This window comes from Camarhynchus parvulus, chromosome 7, assembly GCF_901933205.1.
Source record: "Camarhynchus parvulus chromosome 7, STF_HiC, whole genome shotgun sequence".
In the NCBI taxonomy this organism is placed as follows: domain Eukaryota; kingdom Metazoa; phylum Chordata; class Aves; order Passeriformes; family Thraupidae; genus Camarhynchus; species Camarhynchus parvulus.
The window spans coordinates 37,805,837-37,823,180 of NC_044577.1; the positions used below are offsets into that span (position 1 = coordinate 37,805,837).

Here is a 17,344-nt window from a genome sequence, read left to right on the forward strand (position 1 = left end):
ACATTAAGCCTTAACAGAACCCACGGCAGGTATTACTGTGTCAGAAGACTATTCTGGCTGAGTCCATTCACAACATTATTTTTACAAACCAAGCAGATGCAAATCTGACATCTTGATGTTATTTACAAACCTGAAATAAGTGCCTAGACACAAAAAACCCTGACAGATCACAATTTTATTTCCAAAAATTGGAAAGAAAGAAGATAATAAGCCATCCATACTTCCATCTTCGAAACAAAAGTACTGTATCTAGATATTGAGCTCTAACAAAGCCACATGCTAAACATTACATTTTCCTACATGATTAAAGAACACTGGTTAAAGCACGTGAGTCCACTTTTGCTGTACACCATGTGTTGTTTTCTTGCAAAGCTTGAAAACCCTTTAAAGATGAACAGCGATACACATTGTAAATAAGCCATTCTTTAAAAATTTGAAGGCACTCTGCAAAGGCAAGCATTCAATGATGGTCATATCTGACAGATAAAGCTGGGGCTGTCTCATGGGGTGTGGGAGCAAGAAGCCTAGGCAGTCCCAACTCCTGCTACCCAGCTCTCAATTCAAGAGCTCCATGGGGACCTGTGGCTGGGCCCAGGGTTAGCATCTGCCCTGCCCAGCAAAAACAGCTATATCCTTTGGCCACTGCTGCCTCCCACACTTCCCTTCCCCCAGGCAGCACAGGCAATGCAGCTCCTCCAGCCTCCACATCAGGGCTGTTCTACCTGCTCTGCAGGAATAAGTTCCGTAAACTAAGCTGAAGCTTGAGCCAACAAGGTCAGCTGTGAGGCACCAAGCTTTAAGAGTGTCTTCAGAGGTAGAATATGCAAAAAGATTACAAATAGCAAGGGAAACTTCTTCAAAACACCCAGATTGTAGGACACTGGAAAGAACAGAGTCGGAGTACAAGAAGATGGCTGGACAGCAAGGAAGTCTGCTGGAAGACAATATATATGTTTTGCTGGTCCCCAGACTAGGACATTTCATAGACATAGTCAATATTAAGCACTACTGAAATCATCTGGAATATCATATTATATAAATTTTATCTATTAACAGCAGCAATTCAGTATTTTGTTAAAAAAATCAATAGAATCTTGTTTTGTAAGAGACATTAGGATAGGATAGTGCTCCAGATCACTGGGCTTCCACATTAAATACCAGTATTAAAGGGCTTGTAAGGGAGGCAGCATTTGTACAAAACCTATGGCTATCCTGTGAATCCTTTATCTTTCAGTCAGTGTTCTCAAGATGAAAAGGTCATAGTTTCAGAGAAAATGGCACTTATTCCTCAGCAATCCTCAGAATATAGCACAAGTATTTGGGGGCAAAACAGTTCAAATCAATGGCTTCCAAATACCAGTCTTCACCACCCCACAAGAAGAGAACCCTTTAAAAAAGTAATATACATTGAATCCCTCTTCCTTTCTTCCCCATGGCATTTTTCCTGCCTTGTTCTCCTTAAAATAGACCTGTACCTACATGCTCTAGCCACTCCGTTGTCCACACCCTTTTCTCTACAGCTAACAACTCATGTGAACTAATAGGTCAAGTATGTCCAAAAACCTCTTTCTACCTCCAGCTGAAGGAACACTGTTCCTCACCTACTTATTTTTCTCACAGAGTGAACAAAACAGATTTCTCATATATGCTGTGTACTTCACAAGTTTTTTAATAACAGCTGTTTAATTCAATGTCTTTTTTACCCATCTATTATGAAAAACATCTCTTTCTTTAAACTGAATCATATTTTTTCTCCATGTTTCATTTTTGGTTCCACTTTCTGTTAACACAGTGGATATATTGTGTTACTAAATGAAACTGTACATCCTTTTATTTGCATGTAAAATACGGTAATAGAAAAAGTGGACTTTTGAAGAGCAACAATTATTTTGGTTAGGAATTCATTACAAGGTTTTTCATAATCTAGTTTATAAAAGGAGAAAAAAAGTCTTTGGTACCAAGAACACAATATTATTGTATTATTAATTTAAATTAGAACTGCAAAATTTAATTTAGCATTTTTCTAAACCTCCACAAAATGACCAAGAACACAAATTGGTATTATATACTATAGAACGCCAGTAACATTCATCGTGGTACATACAGCACTATTGCAAATGCTATGCCATTTATATGAACGCAACACAAGACCAACCTTAAGAAGAATAAAATAATTGTAGACCCATGTAGCAAGCCAGGTAAGATCACAAACACTCTGTAACCATTGTTTGACAACAAGAAATCTGTTAGACTGATAGTCTTGAGAAAAATAAGACCACACCTGGGTACTGAGTGATAGCTCACACTCACCTGGTCCTCAGCAGCAAGAGCCAAGAGATTACTTAAAGTAAAAATAACACATCAACTCTAATAAAGATAGAAACAGCACTCACATGATCATATAAGAAAGGTTGACAAAATGGCTGTTTTGCTTTATTTGAAGACTAAGTTTGTTAGACAGGAAAACAGTTCTGGAAGTGATAAAAATATTATGAAAACACCAATACTTCAGAATTTGCGTGAAACACACATTCTAAGTCACTGCATTGTCCAGTGAGTATTCATCAGAATTTTTCATGAAGTTAATACTAGTTTGCTGAAACCTAAATAGATTTCAATGGTTGGGGGTTTTTTAAGCTCATGAAAATCAGTTTTTTTGCTCATCACTACTGCCAGATAAGCATTACAAGAAGCAGCAGTTGTCTCAGAATTTAAAAAAAAAATTTGCTATTCTATATTTTCTTTTTGCATTCTTCAATCTATAAACATTTCAAACTATTAACCCAGGGAAGGCCAGGAGGGGGGGGGGGGGGGCAGGAAGGAGGGGAAGGAAGCCCAGAAGAAAAGCACTGAACACTTGGCATTACAGGAGAATAGATAAAGAACACAAACAGCTTACTGTGGAGAGGGGTTTAATCAGGAAGTAGCCATTATCCTGTCGCTACAGAGCAGTGACAGCACTCCAAAACAAGCCGAGGGTTTGGTCTTGGAGGTTTTTGTTGTTTGCTTTCTTTTTCAGTCAAGAAGGAAGAAAGCACACATGCTATCATGTCCGAGTTTGCTGAGCCCAAAGGTCGCCAGATGCCTATTGTCAAAAGCTATCCTTAAAATTAAATCCAAGCAAGCATTGACAAAGCTGTATTTAAGGAAGCATCTAAAATCTACCACAAGCTCCCTCTGTGTTACACACAAAACATGGCTGTCTTATTCAGAGATTAGCAATTATTGTAATGAGATACTGTCGGAGAGGGTCAAACAGCGCTTCCTGCAGTTTACACATCTTGATTTCCTGGTAAACAAACTGAAAGGCAGGTGGAGCACTTGGATCACCAGTAACACAGCTGCTCACGGACCAAAACCAGCTCAGGAGAAGTACGCAGCTTTATCCGTACTTTAATTACATGAGGGGAAAAGGTAGCAGAAAAACATAAAACCAACTGAACTATAAAGTAAAGTTTTCCCACAGTGTTACGTAAGCATCAGTGCCAGGCTGCATTGTTTTCTCATTTATGCCAAGCCCAAGGAAAATATCTCTATTTTTATGTAAATTATGCATATGTACACACACACACACACACACACACTCTCTCTCTCTCTCTCTCTCCAGAACAAACTGCTCCCCAAGTTGTTTCGGTATGTAAAAGTGCTATGAAACTATACCCTGAAACAACCCTGGAAAAATCTGAAACTAAGAAAAACAAACTCTAATCACTGCATGTGAATTTAAGCACAACTAAATCTACTAACAATATGCAGAAATCATAAAAATTATTAACACAATTTTAAAAGAAAAAAAATTTCAAATTACTTTTCTTGAAACTGCCAAAAACTTTTCCTCTACAAATCAAATAATCGCATATGGACTAAATATACGGCAATGGCTCAGTGAGAAGAGATTACAGGTTGGCCCCTACCTATAATCATTCCAAAAACTAATTTCCACAAGCTTCAGTTTAAAAACTGTATTTTCGTGGTGGAACTGAAGAGGGTCCTAGGTTACTATGAAAATTAAAAGGGAAAAAAAAAGACAAAGCAAGCCCCAACAAATAAATAATGCTCCCCACCCAAAAAAACCCTTGACTAACAGAATTAAAAGCTCACTTCTCCTAAGCAACTAGAATAAAGTATTAGATCCAAAAACAGAATACAGACTTTCTGCAAGAGATCAATATAGTTAACTTATTAGATAATCTGTTTATACAAGTGAAACTGTTACAGTGACTGAAAATAACAGCACAAGCACCTGAACAACATGTAATCCAAGAAAAATCATTTGTATGGCAGTAGAGAGATGCAAAGATACTAGGGGCTGGGGAGCAGCAGATCAACCAATGAATTCTTCCTATCTCAGAAATCCAGCAGCATCAAAGACAACCTGGGGAACACACCAAAGTAACATGTCTGAAAAAACAAATCAAGAAACAAGACACCAAAAAAGTTTCTAACAATGTTAGAAATACATGGCAGCCATTTTTCACAATTACAAAAGAAAAAAGGAAACTCATAAAAAAATACAGAAAGCATTACTGGAAAGATCAAGAAATATGAAGGGGTTCATCTGTATCAGCAAACACTGACAGTGAAAATGCAGCCTCTGCCAATGAAGGAGTGATTCCGTCCTCACAATCTCCCAAACAACCAAAGATACATTAAGAGGGATCTCTACAATCAAAACAACACACCAAGAAGAATTTTGCAGGCTGTGATTGTTACAGACCTAACTAGTGCAGCCACAATTTCTTCATCAGACATTTGCATATTAACTCATTGCCTTAAGTTAAACTACACCAAAACTTCAGCATTTCATTCACATGATTTTTTTGTTTCCTGTCTTACAAAAAAGTAGTTCTGTCAAACCATGTGCAGGTTTTCTGGAGAGATCAGTAGAATTCCAAACCATCAAATGAGAAAAGCCTTTGCAAAAACAAAGACTATCAGCAGCACTCTTCACAGTAGTCTTAAAATAGTTTTAAAAAGCAATATATATTGTATTTAATTGGGGTAGTTTGGTACTAGTATCACTGCAAACAAGCTTTCACTTCAAGATTTAGGAGACCATGATCTGAATCCTCAATCTGCCAATATCAGAAATTTGCATGCTAAAATACAGCTACGATTAATTTGGTTCTTGTATGAGTCCAGGAGAATCACATAGAATAGTTCCATGTGTTAAAGTAATAGCTCATAAACGATGATTTTTCTAAAATTGTTTCAATCCATATTGCTCATAATGTGAAAAATACTTAGTGTGGAACAGCTGTTTAACACTGACAGAGCAATGAAGGAAAGAGAAACAAAAACATGCCACTGGAAGCAGCAAAACAGAAAGTCCATACTTATTTTCCAAACGCGAGGCTCAATCAGACCCTAGTCCACTAACGGTCAGTGAAACATTGAAAGCACAGATCTGGTTTCTATCGCTGTAGCCATCAGAGAAGCTAAATATACTGAACTACAACCCACTGCCTCCATGTTAGTCAGCAAGAGAGTAACAAAGATTCAGCAATTGTTCTCAGACAGAAGTTTTACAGGTTACCAAAACACTGGTGGGCAAACACCTCAGCTTCATGAAAAAAATTACGTTTATAAAACTGACCTAATATGATATAATAAATCAACTACTCCAGCTGTATCTCCAAATACTCATCAGCCCCCGCCCTCACGAAATGGCATGGCCTCAAAATGTGGAGTTACTGTCTTTGTGAAAGATTTCCTTTTCTTAAGAGTATCACTTTATATATAGCAAATTCTAAGTATAAATACGGGTTTTGAATACAACTCTAGCTATGGGTATGATTAGGTAAACTACATCAAATGAAAAAATTAAAATCTTTACAAAACAACACATATGATAACATTAAGTAAAATATTGAAGGGCTCCTCCACTGAGATTTCAAACACTGCTCAATGGAAACAAATCTATGGTCATAAAGAAATGACAAAATCCTGAAAACTTCACCTACTAGATTTCAGTCTATCTTGAATTACCTATATTCATTGAGGTAGCTCAATTCCACAGATTTTGATTTAGAACGTCTCAGTTTACCCTGTGATAAAGAAATATAAAAGCAGTTAAGCCGTAAATGCTGCTTACACACACTAGAGAAGAACATGCAATCCCTATGGAACCTGCAGTGAATGCTAACAAAGCCAGAGATCTACATTTCGCATCATAACTTGATCCAACTTCAAAATTGTTGCAAAAACCACAAGTTCATACCAGAAATACTTGCTCAAAATAGCAAACATTTATGAATACAGGCCCAATACCTGAATCCAGCGTCATCTGTGAACACAACCTGCATCAATGGTGTTGGAGAGCATAAACATCCTGCAGTTTATTAAACCAATATGCTTATTTATAAAATTTCAGATGCAGTATTAAGTCTACCTTTTGCTTCTAGCTATTTTAGCTGGAATACTCTGACACTAACTGCATGGACCAATAAGGAGGACACAAAAGGGATAATTCATTACTTGAGGAATAACAGTGATTCTAAATAATCTTTTTATTCAAGAAAAAATTAACAAGCTAATAGAAGTGACCTCCAACTAAACTACAAAAGATTGGCAGGAGGACAGAAGTGTCCACAAAGGATAGGCCAAACAACCGACTTTCTTCCCCTCATTCAGCCTGAAACAGAAGTCTCAACCATCATTTACTCCTCAGAGACCTTCATGCAATGGCACACCAAAGCAAGTCCTACTTGCATCCCTGTAAATTCAGACTGACAACATTTACGAGACTCGGTAGCATTTTTTCCCTACATATGCCACTGTACGGAGCCCACTCCTGAGTTCCACTCTTACACTGAGTGCCACTAGTACTCATTGGATTGGTCTAAAGTTTGGTCCCCAAACTGAAAACAAAGATGCAACACAAGGGACAGTTTACCTTACTTCAAATAGTTTCTCACCACCAAAAACAACTACATCAACCAATCGTTAAAACACATCAGCTGACAGTAAGGAATCTGCATCCTTACAGTGGTTATATCCCTTACCAAAGCCAAGGGAAAGAGGTTTTCCCAAGGAGAAGAGAGGCAACAATCCTCCCTTTGGTCTACCTCCTACGTACCCCAGTCACATTTATAAGTCATATTGCTCACGATTTAGCTTTATTTTAAAGGCCCTTTGGTCCTCACTGAATTGTTTATAAAATGCATGAACACTGCACCTGTCAATTTGATCCTGAAACAGTATCTTGCATTTGAAATGAACACAGTAGATACCAGTGAACATCACTCAAAGAGCCATATTCTACTCTTACTATATACACCTCTACCAAAACCCTAGTTAAGTACAGAATTGTTTCAGTGCACATAAGAAGCCACAAAAAAACCCAGAAAACTAGCTTATTTTTTGCATTACCTCAGTGCCCAAAATCATTCTTCATGCAAGCTCGTTACCTAAAACTCATCACAGAACTACAAAAAATCCCAAACTATCACTCACTTAGTGGCATTTCAAACACTTGCCACTAGATTTCAACCCCACAAAATATATATACATGGAATAAATACTCAAATAGCACAGAAAAAAACCTGAATTTCAGTACATTTTCATTTTCCTGTATCAAAGCTTTCTCGTATACTCCTTTTCATTCTTAGCATTACTAAATGGATTTAACTAGCAACTTGGAAAAAACAAAATAAAAAAACCCCAAACTAAATCATATCAGGATGTCAAGGAACACACGGTCCTATGTACCAAATAATGTAATTTCATAATAAAGTTGATATATCTTACCATAAAGTTTTGCTAATATTTTTCAATATAATCTATTAAAATTTTGTCATTTTAGTTTTATGAGATTTGACATCAAGATGAGGTTTATTTCCATGTTCTGCATACATCACAATCATCCATTTTGAAAAGCATTACAGAAACCAATATTCTTAATTTTGTTTACCTATATGTACTTGGGAGGATAAATTCAGTATTAACTGCTATTTAATAAAATTTTGGAGAAAAGATCACATAGGCAGAGAAATGCACAGAGAAGTAGAGTTAAACTGCTATTTTCCATTAAAATAACCATTAATTTACCACATTATTGGAAACTTGAAAATAAACTATTTTGAAACTATATTTCTGAAGTTTTTAAAGCTTGGAACAACAATAAATATATTCTTTATCTATGATCAAAGTACACATACACACACAGACACTCTGAGAATACAATATTCATTTTGCTGCAGAAGAACAGACATTGCATAACAATGAGATTTGCTAATGAAATCAGCCATCAACCTGGAATACATTTGTATTAAACCAAGACCTCAGTGTCATTTTCTTTTTGCATCATTTGTTCTCTCATTTTTCCACCTTTTAAGTATTCTATCCTCTTGGTTTCAGTGCTTCAAGTACAGCAATACTGCAAAATATTTGAACACTGTATGTACAACACTTATTATTTTACAAAATTTTTTTCTCTGCTTACTACTAAATGTAGATTCTAATTGCATAGCTTCTATCAGCATTGAGAATGTAGCCTTGAAAGAAAAATCAACGGCTACTATAGAAACAAAGGAGTTTTATTTCCTCTGTAAAACTGCAGGAACATCTAATAAAAACTGGCTGTCACTTGGAACAAACTATACTTTCATAGCTCAAGTTGCACACCCCTTAATACAAGAATTTAACGGAACACCACATTTTAGAAAAATAGCCTCTCCATTTATCTAATGATTAAACAGGACAGAATTTAGCACCATTACATGAATACAGGTGTATTTTCTTTGCCTGAACATGCAAGAAAATGTAAAAAAAGTAAATGAAAAAAGTAAAATAATGAAAAAATGTAATGAAAAAAAGTAAAACAATCCAGCAAGCTCAGTGACAGTATGTTAAAGTATGCTCTATATATAACAGGTACATAAAACACTTAACTGAAAAAGAAATGAATACAGAACGGAATTTTTTATTCTACTCCTCTGAGGTGACCATAAAAAATTAAAAATTACAAAGTATTGTAAAAGATATTCTTCTCTCATTATACCAATATCATATTTTGGTTTTGCAGGTTACAGGCTGTCTTATACTTCATAGATAAAAAGCAACCTATTTGCACCCCTAGCTCCAAAAGTATTAAACCTATGTTTTGAAATCACCCCAAAACTATTGAAACTAGAATACAGTGCACTAATTTTTTCTAGTGTTCTCATTTTACAGATTTTTTTTTCTATTGAATTAATACAAATAACACATTGTGACCATATGGTACTATCAAGTCAGTATTATTGTTGATAAGCTCCAAAGTCATACCAAAACCTCATACAAAACAATAGAGAACAAATGTTTGTGGACCTGTTAGGTAGCGTTGGCTTTTTTTTGCAGAAGCCCTGGAGCAAGTTGTATCAAATGGTCTCTATACAGCCCAGGAATACTATCAAGATACTGGACATAATGAACTAGGTAAGTAACCAAAAGCACAAAAATTTCCATAAACTGTCTTTATATGCGCTCCACTGCTAATTTAACAAGCACCTATGTCATATACATAGGTGTAAGAGCCTTTGAAAGCTGAAGGCATAAAACACATGGCCTTATTTTTTCTTCCATTTTCCTCAGTTTTAAAGATATGTGGCTACAGAATACAAACATCCAGTCATATGTCACATGAAGAAGTCTTACTCTCATTCACGCATTACCACGTCCTAATAAAAACATGTATGAAGACTATCACACACTATCAAAAATGCTTCTTTCAATTATGAAGCATTTCTCCTTTTGCAATAAAGCCATCCACATTAGATCTCAAAAGGACTGAAGCTGAAAAGATACAGGAGGCATGATTAATTTAAACACAAGGACTACATGACCTCTAGGCTCTGAAATAAAGAAGTTCTAATGCAGCAACCCTGACCCTTGAGAGTGATAGGTCATTTTCTTCTGTGACTGCTTTCTGAAACTCTAACAATTGTCAAGTAGGCTAAAGAATATGGCTGGCAGATGACAGCTGAGAAAAGCTTGCACTTTTAACAATGACTTACTGCCATATCATATAGATCAACAGTCCAATTGAGCATCTTCTACAAGATCTTAGAGGCTCTTGAAGCCACATATTACAGCAACTGACATCACTGGCTTTATTAGTGATCAATCTAGTGGATATGAAAGCTAAGAATATAGAAAACTGTTAAATGATACAGTCTTAATTCAAATGAGAATGACAAGATGTGCAAATTTACTGTACATATGAAATATGCGATTCTGATACATTGCTGTTGACACTAGGCAATCATGCATATACCTTAAGCACGCAACATAAAACTTCACAACTCACACAACTTGGCATAAATTTCATAGGCATGAGAACGCAGAAACCAGTTATTCTACTAATGAAAGTGAACGCTTATTTTAAAAGTATTGACAAGAATATAGATGAAACTGTATCAACACCACACAGAATAAGATAATGCCAGGTGCATGCTAAAACATACTTGAATTTTTCTCAATAAGAAAAGGCATTAATCCAGAAATTTATTTATTTGTATTTATTCTCTCTGAACTCCGAAGATGAAGCTAGTTCAGTATATAGTCTAAAATTCTATATATTGCTGCAATAAATCACAGATATAGATACTCAGAGTACGAGCATATTCCAAAATTTAACACTGTACATTTTATAGTGTTTCAAATATTCCAGAGAATATTCATAAACATATACACGCTGACATACAGAATACACACATACAGATATCCAGTTTGCATATACAGGTTTTGTCTTGTGCTTTACTCGTAGTCATACACATGCACACTAACACCTACACTTCCAGCATCACACAGTGCTTAGTTAAATGCTATTACTGGCACTTCAATGCAGAAATTGTAAGCATGCTTCAAAGCTTACTTTTAAATACCTAGCAATAAAGCAGGCTTATACTTTTTTCACAATGAAATACTACAAATTGTACTGAATTACAATGACTACCATTTATCTACTTTTAGGGAGTAAAACTAGAGGACAATTTATTAAAGCACAGGAGGAACTCCTGAACACTGGAAGGTCACGGGCTATGTGCTGAGCTGCTAAGCAAAAGTGTCTATGATGTTGCAGAGCTGCCATTTTTCTTCCTTGACAAAGCCTCCATCTGCCACAGAGCCATTTACAGTCTCAGAGTCAGAATATCAATGATTTCCAACCATTCCACAAGTATGCTTTCACCTTGACATCACCTCTGTAAAATATCTAAAGCAGATAATACATATAACCCTCAACTATCTCTAAGCCCATGCTTTATTCAATTGATATGCATTTAAGGTGTACTCTAATACATCATTTCTTTACTTCCTCTGAATTGTGCAAGAATATGAAAACTCTAAATTTTATACATTCTTTTCCCTGTTGCGCTTGCCCTAAAGAAATTGCCTTTGAAAAATCTACAAAGAAAACCTTTGACTATTGACAAAACATGTAAAAATTAGTTAGAAAACATCTGTATTTACATAATGTACATGCACACCATCACAATTTACTTTATTCTTTCCCTTATAAACAAAACATGCCTGGTAAGATACTTACTACACAGAATAAACTATCACAGCCCCGCTGAAACTAGCAAAACTACTTTCAGCTATTGCTGTATAGACAAGCTGATTTTTTTTTTTTAAATCCAGATTAGAGATAGGTCAGAAGAGGAAAGAGAATCTTGACTTGCTAAAAGAATACCTAATGAATCAGGTCCTCAGACAAAACAGATTATACCTGGATCAATAAAACTAATCAGGCACACATATATAGATTGTTAAGCATTAACATATATATATATACACACACATACGTGCACACATATGCTGTCTGTCAAGTACAAGAATACACGCTCCATCAGGCTTATTACAACATGACTTTAATGAAGGCAGTCATAGATAGCAACTTCTGGAGTCTCGAAATGCAGATGAATGTCGGTACTCTAGACTAATTTTAAAACGAGCGAAGCTGAAGCTTGATTTCATAGAGAAACTGGACCACAGAAGAAACAATTTTGTATTACAAATATGTATGTAATCACATATGATAGCCAGAACCTCAAATACTGCCATACACACCCCGCAAGATGCTAAGTACACAGGAGCAAAATATTTGAACACTAGATGAAGCTTGCGAGCATCTTTATGAAAAAATTACTTCATAACACCTGTAAAGTACCTATTTTACAATCTCAACTTTTGAAGAATCAAATGTAAAATTATCAGTGGTAGTCTGGGTAAATAGCAAAAAAAAACCCACATGCAATACGCCTCCCTCCCTGAACTCATAGCCCTTACAAAAACCAGAATTTTTGGAGCTTTCCTTGTGTGAATTATTCAAGTCCTATTAAAACAAGCTTTCTAGTTGAAACAGGAACACAATACTCAAGGTGAGTTACCAGCAAGAAAATTCCTGAAGACTTAGATTGAAAGAATAAGGTGGCAACAATTTACATATGGAAAAATATCTTTTCAGTAGTCAACTAGAAATGTCTTCTTAACCTGAACATCTAGATTTCAGAGCTACTGTATAATAAGACTCTGAAATTTAGCAAGAAAAAATATTTTTCATTTCCCATAAGTGAACAAAGCTTTATTTTTAAATGCTAAGAACATTTCCTTCTGTAAGAAAGCCAAAGCAAACAAAGCGAAAACTCTAATCTAATCATATGTACTTGGAAAGATTTCTGAACTTTTAAACTTTTGAAGGAACTGTGAACAACAAAAACACTTTCTTGTGCAAACAGAATGTTATTATTGCAAAGATAAATCAGCTGGTCTAAACAACACGGTCATACTACCAAAAACTGAATTTACATCTGAGCTCCTCCAGTTGCCATCTGTACAGTAAAGTCTAACAAACTGTTTATTCCTCCTAACAGTGGCTTTACAATATTAATTTAGAATTTGTCCCTCAGCAGATAACCATCATTAAATCTGGTTTGCAGCAGAAGCATTAACAAAGTTGGGAGTAAGTCTTACAGAAACTGTCAGTAAAGGGGCTTTGTGCTTTGTTTTGGTTTTTTAACTGCCTTCCTATTACAACTTACAACACATCAAATGTAGACTATTAGTTTAAAAGAAAACTATACTAAAAAATAGGCGTTCCACAGATAAATATGCAGTTGATTAACTCTTTCCTTGAAACTTTCAGTCCTTTTGTAGTTTTACTTTTGTAATTTTAGTTGTTTGATCTAGCGTGGTGTTTTACCCAATAAAGGCATCTAAATACATAGAAGGATATACAAGCACATACACACTAACCATATTTGCAGACAATATACAGCAATAAACTACTTCCAATTTTTTATAAGATGATTTTCTAAAAATAATTACATAGAAACAAGTAGAAAAAAGGTACAATTGTCCTGCATTTCATTTATGCTCAATATAATTACTGCAAGCATATTAAACTGTTGCAATCATATTATCTTTAGTTTCTTCGTCAATGTTAATTGTTAGTATACTAAAGTGAAGATGTAATTAAATCTCCAGCTGTTACAAGTGTATGAAGAAAGGAAATTCTCATGTTCTGTGGGGGATGTTTTGGAAGCTTTTAAATTTTTCTGGAGCTTGCTAAGTGTAGATCCACCTACACAGTTAAAAAACCCCAAACTGCTACTTTTCAAACATTCTTACCACAAACCATGAACAGCCTCCTTTTCTAGTCCCAGAATGATTCTGTTTAGAAGGGACCATAAAGCCCATCCCATCCCACCCACTGCCAAGGGCAGGGACACCTCTCACTATCCGAGGCTGCTTCAAGTCCCAATGTCCAGCCCAGCCTGGGACACTGCCAGGGATCATGGGGCAGCCACAGCTGCTCTGGGCACCCTGCGCCAGTGCTGCCCACCCTCACAGCCAGGAATTCCCAATGTCCCATCCATCTCTGCCCTCTGGCAGCAGAAGCCATTCCCTGGGTCCTGTCCCTCCATGCCTTGTCCCCAGTCTCTCTCCAGCTCTCCTGGAGCACCTTGAGGCACTGGAAGGAGCTCTGAAGTCTCCCTGAATCCTTCTCTTCTCCGGGTGAACACACCCAGCTCTCCCAGCCTGGCTCCAGATCACTGTTGTGGCCTCCTCTAGACCTACTTTAGCAGCTCCGCATCTTCCTTGTACTGTAGGCACCAGAATTGCTTTGGGGAGAATATAAAAACAGATACACTTTATCCATAACCAAACGGACATTTCCAGGAATTCTCTGCATCTTTTTGAGTAACTACATGATGTAAAAACACAAATACAGCTATGTATGTAGATGCTTAAGTTAACTTTTGATGAGAAGGGGAATAGCTGTGGAGAGGGAGCTACCGATACCAATTCAAACTGCCATAAAGCCATAGAACTACTTCTGTTAACCCGAAATCACCAAATTTTTCTTCTTTTTTCTCCTTACTTCTCTGTAAAGTGTGTTCCAACTTGTTATCAACAGTTTCTCATTAGCTGCCCAGACTTACCAAATTTCACTTCTGGTTCAATAATCCTAGTTTTTGTTCGTTTTCTTTTATTCTGAGACATAGAAGCTGCAAGTGATAAAGCAGATGGTTTTATAAAAATAAAATAAAAACTGTTTGCCTAACTTGCTTGTCTCTGCAAGTCTTCTTTTATTTAGCTGCAAACAGGCTATTATTTATCTACATTTAAATTTCAAGTAAGGATTTTTCTTGGCAAATTGCTTTCATATTTTGAACTGAAATACATGAAATCTTTCATGGGTCTGACTCACACTCATTTTTGTTGATGTTTGCTTTCACACTCATAGTCGCCAATTCCAAGTAGGCCACTGAATACTTTGTTACTGTGAAAAGAAAATGGGTAGTTTTCAAAACCTGTTAAAATCCCTACTTAAACTTTCGGCAGGACACTTCATTTCTGAATTTTCTAACATGTTGCTTTTCTTTGCTCTTTTTTTCCCCCCTCTGCCCTCCCCTCCAAAAAAATGGGGAAAAATCCTTAAGTGTAGATCTCACCTATGGAGTTGCTTCTGCTCATCACCATACTCACCCCAACACCTGTATTCCTGCAATGGCAACATCTCTCAAAAACACGACATTTACCTCGTCATGACAATTTTTGTCAAAGGGGCCTCTCTTCTTAATTTCCTAACTTTACTCCAGAAAATTTTGCTCAGCCTTCTGCTGAGCTGATCTTTTACTCTGAACTTTTTTTTTAATTATAGCCATTAATAACTTGTTTAGTTACAACCATATAAAAATGTTTTGAAAGTATTATCTGCAGAACTTTCAAGTACTGTGTCAACATTCTAAATTAGCTGTTTCCCCAAATAAATTGGGACTATTAGAATTCACCACTGCCACCTTTTGTACAAATCAAAGGAGCCACAATTAGGAATTAAAAAAAATTTGTATCTGGGGAGTAGAAATTAGCATCCACAAGAACTTCCTATCTAAAATGGCATCACTGTAACATGAAAAAAAAAACAAAAAGAAATCTCACCAAACAGACCAACCACCAACACCACAAACGACAACACAGAAGGGATTATTACTTGCCATTTTTCCTAATCTTTTCAAGCTCTCCCTTCATCGGCCTGGCACCACAGCACACTGAAGTGCCATTTCTTTGTTTGGATGCAAGGGTTATTATTGCTTCATAGCGAAGACAGTATGTCCTGTAAGCTAAAGAATTGACTGTACTCACAAAAATGTTAGAAATCATTAAGGACACATTTTTTTATTATTATTCAGAGATTTGATATTTTTCATCTCTCAAGCATGGCTGGACAAACACACAAAGAAAATAAACTGGCACACTGAGTTAGTACTAATAGCCAGCATCAAAATGAAGTTCGTTGAAATAAAGATATCTACACCTGGCTATTGTTTCTCATTTGTTTTTTAATGCCTACAAGAAAACTCTTCAAAAATCATAAATCTTTCTATACATTCCTCCTGTTCTTCTCCAACTGCATACTTAAAGGGAGGAAATTCATGCATGTCAACTTGACCATTTATGAAGCATTTTCCTGAGTAAGGTACTCTTTTCTTCAGCATTCATCCTGATGACTCCACAGAGTAACAGTGGTCAGCTGCTGCCAGCAGCAGTTCTTGTTCCACACTTGAGGTCCAGGAAAAACTGCCCCACAGAGTAGGACTTGTTGCCCCTAGGAGTAGGACTCATAGATAATAACTCCCAGAACATTAAGGAGGAAGGAGCCTTTGTAACACTTGAGTGTTCAGAAGTCAGGACAAACTTTTAACTCAAGCAATGCACCTGTGCTCTTAGTAGAATTCTATCTCCTTCCCAACGTAAAGGATTTTTTGTAAAACAAAATTCCTCAAGTCAGAAACCTAGCCGGTTTAGCTTTTCAAAGCCAAACATACAGGTAATGTTTAATACCAATTATGTATTCCATCCCCTTATCCTCTGCAAAACTGGAAGCTTCTTCCATAAAGTTTCTACATCCTTCCAGTCACGGGAGGCTGGGAAAGTAGCACTCTCAGTAAGTCCCAGCAAAAAACATTACCCCATTAACAAAAAAAACAACAGGGCTAAGCTTTTATTAAATGCAGGCTTTTTCACTAAAACCAGCTCAGGTGACAGAAGCTGGCAGTACATTACCACATTACAGGAAGTTTCACAATAGCTGATTCTGCACTAAACATTAAATACAGATAAAGCCTTCCTATTTCTGTTATTGCAAATTATTTAATGACTTTCCTAGTTCTGCTTTTTGATTTTTTTTTAATGGTTCAGGATGCTGGTCATGATTTTAAAATAGCAGGCTATCATACCTCCCACCCTTACTTGCGCACCTATCACTGCCTGCTAAGCAATGTGTTCACTAGAAAACTGCTCTTTTGAACTTTATTTCACTTGATCCCTCCAGTTTAGTAGATTTGCTCTCTTCATATTAACCTATTCGTTCTTTGAATTTAGCAGCTGCAGGTGGTGCCCTTGCCATTCCCACAAACATTATATTAACACACATGTAGTGGATGCCACAGCTTCTTCCACACTGAACAGAAAGCACTTCTGAAACCTGAGCCTTTTAAATTTAATCTTACAAATTATTGTAACCAGCATGCAAAAATTATTGGTTTAGGCTTTTCTTCCCTACTGTCAGTGCACATTTCACCTCTACTAACTGCAAAGTTACATCTGGGATGAGGGCCAGAAGGTCGCTATTGAGACATAAAACTCCACTGCTATCGCCAGTCTAGTAAAACAAGAAAACTCATGTTTATCATCTAGCAAAATATCACATATTCTCTGACTGTGCAAAATGCCTTTCAAAGTTGCTAAAACTGATTTTGGAATTAACCTCGCAGCACAAATTCTCTATTAGTTTTAAATACTCTGTAAACTGTACAACAGACATCAAACCTATTAAAGGTATACACTAAAATTACAT

At 36.3% G+C, this 17,344-nt stretch overlaps 1 protein-coding gene across 15 annotated transcripts in view; it reads right to left on the bottom strand.

Annotated features, from left to right (window-relative positions):
- BAZ2B (bromodomain adjacent to zinc finger domain 2B) overlaps window positions 1-17,344 on the bottom strand; it is a 109,875-nt gene that overhangs the window by 66,783 nt on the left and 25,748 nt on the right. The window contains exon 1 of one of the 15 annotated variants that reach the window (XM_030952155.1): window positions 2,900-3,935. The exons of the other annotated variants lie outside the window; for them this stretch is intronic. The gene's annotated coding sequence lies outside the window, so the exon portion shown is untranslated. Of the gene's footprint in view, window positions 1-2,899; window positions 3,936-17,344 lie in introns of those variants that run through there. 15 annotated transcript variants of the gene reach the window in all.